Here is an 8772-nt window from a genome sequence, read left to right on the forward strand (position 1 = left end):
GCAGGAATCTTTTGCTTTTTGCCTGCTTGCCCTCACTCTCACTGCAAGGTCAATCTTTCACTGGCATTAGAGCCTACTGTAGCAGGCATTCATTTAGGCCTCCAACCAGCTCCCAAATCACAACACAGAGACTTCTTATTAGTTATAAATGCTTGCTTTATGCTCGTTTCTTGCTAGCTCTTATAACAACCTGTTTCTCTTTGTCTACGTTTTGCCTTAGGGCTTTTTAACCTTTCTTTCTTTCTTTCCTCCCTCCCTCCCTCCCTCCCTCCCTCCCTCCCTTCCTTCCTTCCTTCCTTCCTTCCTTCCTTCCTTCCTTCCTTCCTTCCTTCCTTCCATCTCACTTTCCTGCTTCCTCTAGTGTCTGGCTGCCTGGCGGCAGCCTGGCTTCCAGCCCCAGTGTGTCCTTCTCTTTCCCTCTCATTCTCTTCTTCTCTCCTGAGCCTAGATTCCTCATCCTACTTATTCTCTCTGCCCGCCAGACCCACCTGTCCTTCTCTTGCCTAGCTGTTGGCTGTTTAGCTTTTTTTTTGGGGGGGGGGGTTTCAAGACAGGGTTTCTCTGTGTAGTTTTGGTACTTGTCCTGGAACTTGCTCTGTAGACCAGGCTGGCCTCAAACTCACAGAAATCCACCTGCCTCTGCCTCCTGAGTGCTGGGATTAAAGGTGTGTGCCATCACCACCCAGTGGCTGTTCAGCTTTTTAAAAGACCAGTCAAGTGCCTTAGGCAGGCAAGATGAAACAAATGCAACACATCTTTACATAATTAAACTAATGCATCACAAACAAATATAGCATACCTTTGCATGGTTAAAGTAATATTCCACAGCATAAACAAAAGTAACACATCTTTACATAGTTAAAAACATATTCCACAACAGCCTACTTCTTTGGGATTCTGGTATACACTGAAGACTAGCTTAAGACATACAGCCTTGTAGACTGAAGAATCCACTGGATTGGATTCTTGGATTTTCTGTCAAGTGATGGCCATTGTACTAGTCAGACCACAGCCTGTAAGCCACTCCGTGAAATCACATCTTTATACATATAATTCCATTCTATCAGTTCTGTTTCTCTAGAGAACCCTAACTAATATACTTTTCCACCTTCTTAGACCTCTCTTCCAGGGAGGCAAAGTCTTTCAGGTTTTGTTTATCTTACTTAGGGTTTCTATGGCTGTGAAGAGACTGTGACCATGGCAACTCTTATAAAGGAAAACATTTAATTGGGGCTGGCTTACAGTTCATAGATTTAGTTCATTATCATCATGGTGGAAAGCATGGAGGCACATAGGCAGACATGGTGCTAGAGAAGGAGCCAAGAGTTTTACATCTGGATACTCAGGCAGCAGGAAGAGGGAGTGATTCTGGGCCTGATTTGAGCATTTGAAACCTCAAAATACACGCCCAGTGACACACTTCCTCCATCAAGTTCACCCCTACTCCAACAAGGCCGCATCTCTCAAGAGTGCCACTCCCTATGAGTCTATGGGGGCCATTTTCATTCACACCAGTACATTCCACTCCCTGGCCCCCATAGGCTTGTAGCCATATTATAATGCAGAAAGACATTCAGTCCAACTTCAAAAGTCCCCATAGTCTATTACTCTCAACATTGTTTAAAAGTTCAAAGTCTCTTCTGAGACTCATGGCACTCTCTTAACTATTATCCTCTATAAAAATCAAAAATCAGATCACATACTTTCAACATCTAATGACACAGAATATACATTACCATTCCAAAAGGAAGGAAAGGGAGCATAGTAAGGAAATGCTGGACCAAAGACTGAAAACCAGCTAGGCACACTCCAAACTGCAACACCTGTGATGTCAAAATGCTCTCCAACTCCATTTAGCTTTGTTGATTGCAGCACACTTCTTTCCCTTGGGCTGGTTCCACTCCCTGTTAGCAGCTTTCCTTGGCAGATATCCTATTACTCTGGCATCTCCAACATTTTGGGGTCTGTACAGGGCAGTTTTGTGTGTCAACTTGACACAAGCTATAGAGTCATCAAAGGAAGGAGCCTCAGCTGAGGAAATGCCTCCTTGAGATCCAGCTGTAGGGCATTTTCTCATTTAGTGATCAATGGGGGAGGGCCCAGCCCATGGTGGGTGGTACCATCCCTGGGCTGCTGGTCCTGGATTCTATAAGGAAGCAGGCTGAGAAAGCCATGGGAAGCAAGCTAGTAAGCAGCACCCCTCCATGGACTCTGCATCAGCTCCTGCCTCCAGGTTCCTGCCTTGTCTGAGTTCCTGTCCTGATTTCCTTCAGTGATAAACAGCAGTGCTGAAGTATAAGCCTAATAAACCCTTTCCTCCCCAACTTGCTTTTTGGTCATGGTGTTTCATCACAGCAATAGAAACTATAACTAAGACAGGGTCTCTGAGGCAATATATGCCTTACCTTCACAGCTTCATATAAATGGCCTCTCTAGGCATCTATGCAGGGACACCCCTGACATTGTACAGGGACCCAGACCTTAGCACCACTGACTTCATGATGGAAGTGCCATTCAGGCTGTAAAACTCAACATGTAGATAACACCACCAGCCAAAATGAAAACAAAGACCTAATCCATCAAAGTTCATATAGTTCTGTGAAAGTCTCAAAATGTACTAACCTTGCTTTTGGGGTTCTGTAGTTCTGCTTCTGACTGTCGTTGTTAACTGGAAGTGTGTCAACCCAGAACATGGGTTTTGTGCTTAAAAGCTCACCCTGAGAAAGGCTCAAGGTTACACTGAGATCATCAACACCCAGTGTAGTTGCCTGCTGGCTAATAAGAATTTCTTTTGGCTTAAACCCATGTCTGAGTTGGGCAGTGATGGCTGTAGTAGTTTGAAAGAATATGGCTCTCAAAGGGAGGTATGGCCTTGTTGGAGGAAGTGTGCCAATGTAAGGATAGACTTTGAGGTCTCTTTTGCTGAAACTTCCCTCAGTGTGACTGACAGTCGACTTCCTGTTGCCTGCGAAATTTAGGACTATCAGCTATTTCTCTAGCACCACATCTGCCTGCATGCCATGCTCCCATCATGATGATAATGGACTGAATTTTTGAAACTGTAAGCAAGCCACCTCAATTAAATGTTTTCTTTATAAGAATTGCCATGGTCATAGCAATAAAAACCCTAACTAAGACAGTGGCACATGCCTTTAATTACAGCACTCAGGAGGCAGAGGCAGATGGATCTATGAGTTCAAGGCCAGCCTGGCCTACAGAGAAAATTCTAAGACAGCCAGGATCATTATACACAGAATGTCTTGAAAAACCAACCAACCAACCAGCCAACATGTCCAAGTAAACTTCTCTGGTGAATAATACATAGCAATTCTGGAGGTCCCATTGAGATTCCAAGGACTGAGAGTGCAATAGTCAAGGGACTCCTAGGGGTGCACAACCTGAGATATTCCAGGTCCCCAGGTGTTGCACAAATCCTAATTTGTCTTATAATAAAAACCCAGAGCCAGATATTGGGGTAAATGTTGAAAGATCAGAGGAAACAAGCCACAGCTACGTCTCACCTCAATAATACCTCAGCCAAAAGGGGAAGATCCAAGTCCTCAGCCAAAAGGACTGAACCCTTATCTCCTCCTGCATTATATGCCTTTCTCTGCCCAGCCATATCATTTCCTGTCTCAACCTCCCTAGTCCTGGGATTAATGGTGTATGTGCTTCCCAAATAATGGGAGCAAAGGCAGGGATTAAAGGTGAGTGCCACCACTGCTTGGCCTCTGTGTTTAATCTAGTGGCTGGCTCTGTCCTCTAATCTTCAGGCAAATTTTATTTGTTAGAATACAAACAAAATATCACCACACCTGGGACTCCCTTTGATCAATAACTGTCTAATGTTTCAGAGGGGTCTGACATCTCCACCTAAAAAGAAACAAATTAGAAAGTTGTCGGGTCTGTCACCTCCAGAGGTAAGTCTGGTTAAGGTGCCTTCTCTTTGGACACATAGGAAAGGTGGACGCAGCTGCTGATCCAGTGTCTGGGATCCATGTGAGACATCATTAGATCCCTTTGTCCAGGTGTATGAACATGTGGTGGCCACACCTCATTGTTTTTCACTGAGTATCTCTGTGCATATGTGTGTTTGTGTGTTTTTCTATGTGTTTCTATCAGCTTTGTTTCCCTGTATTAACCAATGGCTTTCTCTGATGTGAGGACCTTCTCTTACCTAGCTTAAGACCTGTCCCCACTCCTGTCAGGGATCTGAATCATTTTGGCTCTCCCAGGTTACCAAGAAAACTAAAAGCCAACAAACCAACCAAACAATAACGATCCACCTGTTCTACTATGGGAACAGGAGCACTTGCTTGTTTTGTTGCTCAGGGTTGGTCCCTGTGTAGAGGTAGTGAGGAGCTGGATCTTTATCCAGGGGCCCAACCATCTAAGGAGAATGCACACAGGGAGGGAGAAATAGTTCCCCCTGTGGTGATATATTGTGTACCCTAATAAAATTTGCCTGAAGATCAGAGAACAGAACAAGCCACTAGATTAAACACAGAGGTCAGGCAGTGGTGGCACACACCTTTAATTCCAACACCCAGGAGGCAGAGATCTGTCTGGGTCTCTGTGAGTTCAAAGCCACCCTGGACTACATGAGATTGATTCAGTCTAGGAGAGAAACAGAGTCAGGCAGCAGTGGCACACACCTTTAATCCCAGTACTTGAAAATCACAGGCCTTTAATCCCAGCACTAAGAAGGAAATGATGGCTGGGCAGAGAAAGGTATATAAGATGTAAGGAGACAGGAACTGAAGCTCTTTTCAGGCTGAGGAGTCCTAGAGGTAAGAGGTGGCAGTGGCTTGTTCCTTTGTCTCTCTGATCTTTCAGTATTTACCCCAATATCTGGCCTCCAGGTATTTTATTAAAAGACCAAATTAGATAACATGTTAAATCTGGCGCCCAACATGTGGGGCATGAATTCACAAGAAAGCCACTTGCCTGTGACTCAGGCTGGAAGTACATGAGGCCAGAGTCCCCACCCTGCTGGCTAAGTTTTTGTTGCAGCCTCTCTGCAGTAAACTTCATATTTTTTTGGGCTCCAAAAACTGCAGGAGTTAGCCACTTTCACACATTTTCTCTGTGCAGATGGTGGCTCTTTCACTTCTTTCCTCTCCCAGTGGGTTTTGGCTTTCTCTGGGCCCCTTCCTTGGGCTGCTGCCACACTGTCATCTAAATTGTCATTGTCAGCAGATTTGGTGGGTCAATTAAGATATCTTAAAGGAAGGAGTTAGTTAAAAGAAATTTTTTTCCACATTAAAAATTGGGAAACATTTTTTACAATGGAAGGAGTTTGGTCTCTGTTTGATTATACGATTGACCATCTGAAAATGGAAGAATAAATGAGGGCATAATTAATGTTGATGGGATATATGTAATGTCAATTATAAATATTATTTGTTTGATCATTTCTGTTTTATCATTCAAAAAGTTGGTTAATATGAGTGCCAAGATAAAAGTTTTAGAAAAACCGCCAGGCGGTGGTGGCGCACGCCTTTAATCCCAGCACTCGGGAGGCAGAGGCAGGCAGATCTTTGTGAGTTCAAGGCCAGCCTGGTCTACAAAGTGAGATCCAGGAAAGGCACAAAGCTACACAGAGAAACCCTGTCTCGAAAAACCAAAAAAAAAAAAAAGTTTTAGAGAAACCTATTAAAACAGATCATAGAGATATTCAGACCCAGACAGAGGAATTTAAAGGAGAACTAATCTCAGCATTGCATTAAAAGGTTACAGAGCCTAAGGCTTTCAAACAGTCAATTTTAATCTATCCAGTAACCTTATAGGAACTACCAAACAATAAACATTCCCAAGGTTGTGTACAAGCTGATTAGACCCCTGTGCAAATGTTAGATTTGAGGAGATTCAAAGAAGCAATAGTCTCATGTGGCATCCACTCATCTTTCGTGAAGCAGATGTTAAACTCATGATCAACTTGTAATAGAATTATTCCTCAAGACTGGAGAGATTTGGTTACAGCTGTTTTAGAAGCTGGTCCCCAATTACAAGGGAGGACCTGATGGAAGGATGAGGCTAAGACCAGGGAACAATGAAGTGGGGCTAGAGGTATGGAAATTTCCCAAGATCAACTTCTTGGAGAAGGCAATTGTGCTAATACACAAAGACAATTTTATATGATTACCACACCCCAGCTTTATGCCACATGGCAGCCTTGAATGCATGGGACAGAATTAAAATATGAAAGAAAATTGAGTCATTTACAAAAGTTATACAGGGCTCAAAAGAAACCTTCACATATTTCTTACAAAGACTGACTTTAGCAGTAAACAAATAATAATTGAATCTCTGGCTTTTGAAAATGCTAATGCACAATGCAAACGGGTAATTTAGGCCATTAAAGGCAAGATCAGCACCCTTGGAGGAATAGATCAGAGATACAATGAATATTGAATCTCATAATCATGATGATGCTTGGATAGGAGAGGTGATTTCCACAGGTTTGAAGAAAAATAGTAATGTCAAATGTTTCAATTGTGGTAAACAAGGTCACCTAAAAAGGGACTGTAAACAAAGTGTTCCTAGAAACAATGTTTTTTAAAGGAATAATCCCAAAAGAATGTCCCTCCCTTCTGGATTATGCAGAAGATATGGCAGAGGCAGACATTGTACTAATGAATGTAGGTCATCAAGGGACAGGTAAGGTAACTCTTTGCCTTTGCCATGGGGAAATGCCCTGAGGGACCTCTTGCAGGCCCCCATGTCAAATTCCATTCAGTCCTTTCCTGTCATTGTGGAGGAAACTCCTTCCCAGAGCAAGTAAAGAAACTAATGCCTATTGTAAACAAACAAACAAAAAACCATACTGCTCTGGGTGATAGAACAGCAATAGAACAGAGAACAAAAAAAATCAGGAGAAACCATAAATCAAAACCGATAAAGATTAGGTTTGGAAACTCCCCAAAGTTAGGGTTGGTGAAGAATTTTGTTTTTGTCTTTCAGGAGAATGATGGCTAAGGTATCTGAAAAACACTGGACAAATGAGACATCTGAAGAAAAAGGACAAATCATCCAGAAAAAAAATGTACCATGAAAAAGATTTTCTGCAGTGAATCATGACCACACCTAACAATGACTTTGAAGTCTCCAAAAAGATGATGGGACCCCACAATGATGATTCCAATCAGGACAATGATAACACCATTAAGCTGACAAACAACACCCAAAGATTGGCTTTGGACTACAAACTGCTCAGGACAATATTGAGATGGCTAGCTGAGATGGCACAGCCTCACAGACTACTCCAATCAGGACTTGACCATAATCCAAAATTTTCTTTGTGTCCCCATAAGACTACCGGCACACCCATCAGCAGGAAATAGCCTAGAAAGCTACACCTACATTACCAAAAAATTGATTATGGATGTTAGTCTTTGTTTAGGAGTTGGCTGAAAAATGTTATTGGTCATAGTCAATCTCTTTCTAAAAGAAGAAAACAGGATATGATATAGAAATGTATGGGACTCAGAGGCAGATGGATTTCTGTGAGTTTGAGGCCAGCCTGGTCTACAGAGTGAGTTCCAGGACAGCCAGGACTGTTTCACAGAGAAATCCTGTCTTAAAAAAAAAAAACAAAAAAAAAAAGGAAAGAAAAGAAAGAAAGAAAAAAGAAATGTATTATGTAGAAATGATAGGATGAAAGGACAGATTATTGAATCTACTCTGAAAAAAAAGAGAGCTAGAAATAGAAGGATAAAAGGGTAGATTATTGAATCTACTCTGAAAAGAAAAAGGGAAAATATGGATATGATAAGATAAAAAGGTAGATTATTGAATCTACTTTTAAAAAGAAACTACTAGTTTTAAATATTTTACATTGGATTGGATTTTTGTATATTATATGCAAATTTTGTATATTGATACAAAGTTGAAATTAAATTTGTTAGAACATACTTAAATACATTTCTAATCTTGTTCAAGGTATTGTACCTATACAACTCATTTAACAATGTAATGCAAATTGCTAGTCCTTAAAAGTTATTATTAACAACTAATTAGGATATAAAGAAATGCAAGCTAGTAGTTAGTCATTACAATCAAACTTGTAAGTCATATTAGGTATGTTTTCAAGTTCAAACAGATATATTTTAGATATACAGGTCATCTTCAAACACTTCAAACACATAGAGGCCAGGCAGTGGTGGCACATTCCTTTAATCCTAGCACTCAGGAGGCAGAGATCCATTTGGATCTCTGTAAGTCCGAAGCCACACTGGACTACATGACATTGATTCAGTCTAAAAGAGAAACGGAGCCAGGCAGTGGTGGCACAACCTTTTAATCCCAGTTTGTAACACGAATTGCTAAATGGTCTTATTAATAAAAAAAAATACTCAGAGCCAGATATTGGATGAAAGCTGAAAGATCAGAGAAGCAGAACAAGCCACAGTCAACCTTACCTTGCCAACTCCTCAGCCAATCCTGTTTCCACAAATCCTCAGACTGAAAGCCTCTGAGTCCTCACCCCTGAGGGGCTCAGTTGAACTGCTGCTGCCACTAGCTTACCTCCAGGAAATCTCCAGTCTAAAGAGAGTGAGCTACAGTTTCCTCATGTCTTATATAACTTTTTCTGCCCTTCCATCTTACTTCCTGGGATTAAAGGTGTGTGTGCTTCCCAAACAAAGACATGAGATCTCAAGTGTTGAATTTAAAGGTGTGTGCCACCACTGTCTCAGCTCTATGTTTAATCTAGTAGCTGGCTCTGTCCTATGATCCCCAGATGAGCTTTACTGGGGTACACAATATATCACC

Source organism: Peromyscus californicus, unplaced genomic scaffold, assembly GCF_007827085.1.
Source record: "Peromyscus californicus insignis strain IS unplaced genomic scaffold, ASM782708v3 Scaffold_17__1_contigs__length_78620276, whole genome shotgun sequence".
Classification (NCBI taxonomy): Eukaryota; Metazoa; Chordata; class Mammalia; order Rodentia; family Cricetidae; genus Peromyscus; species Peromyscus californicus.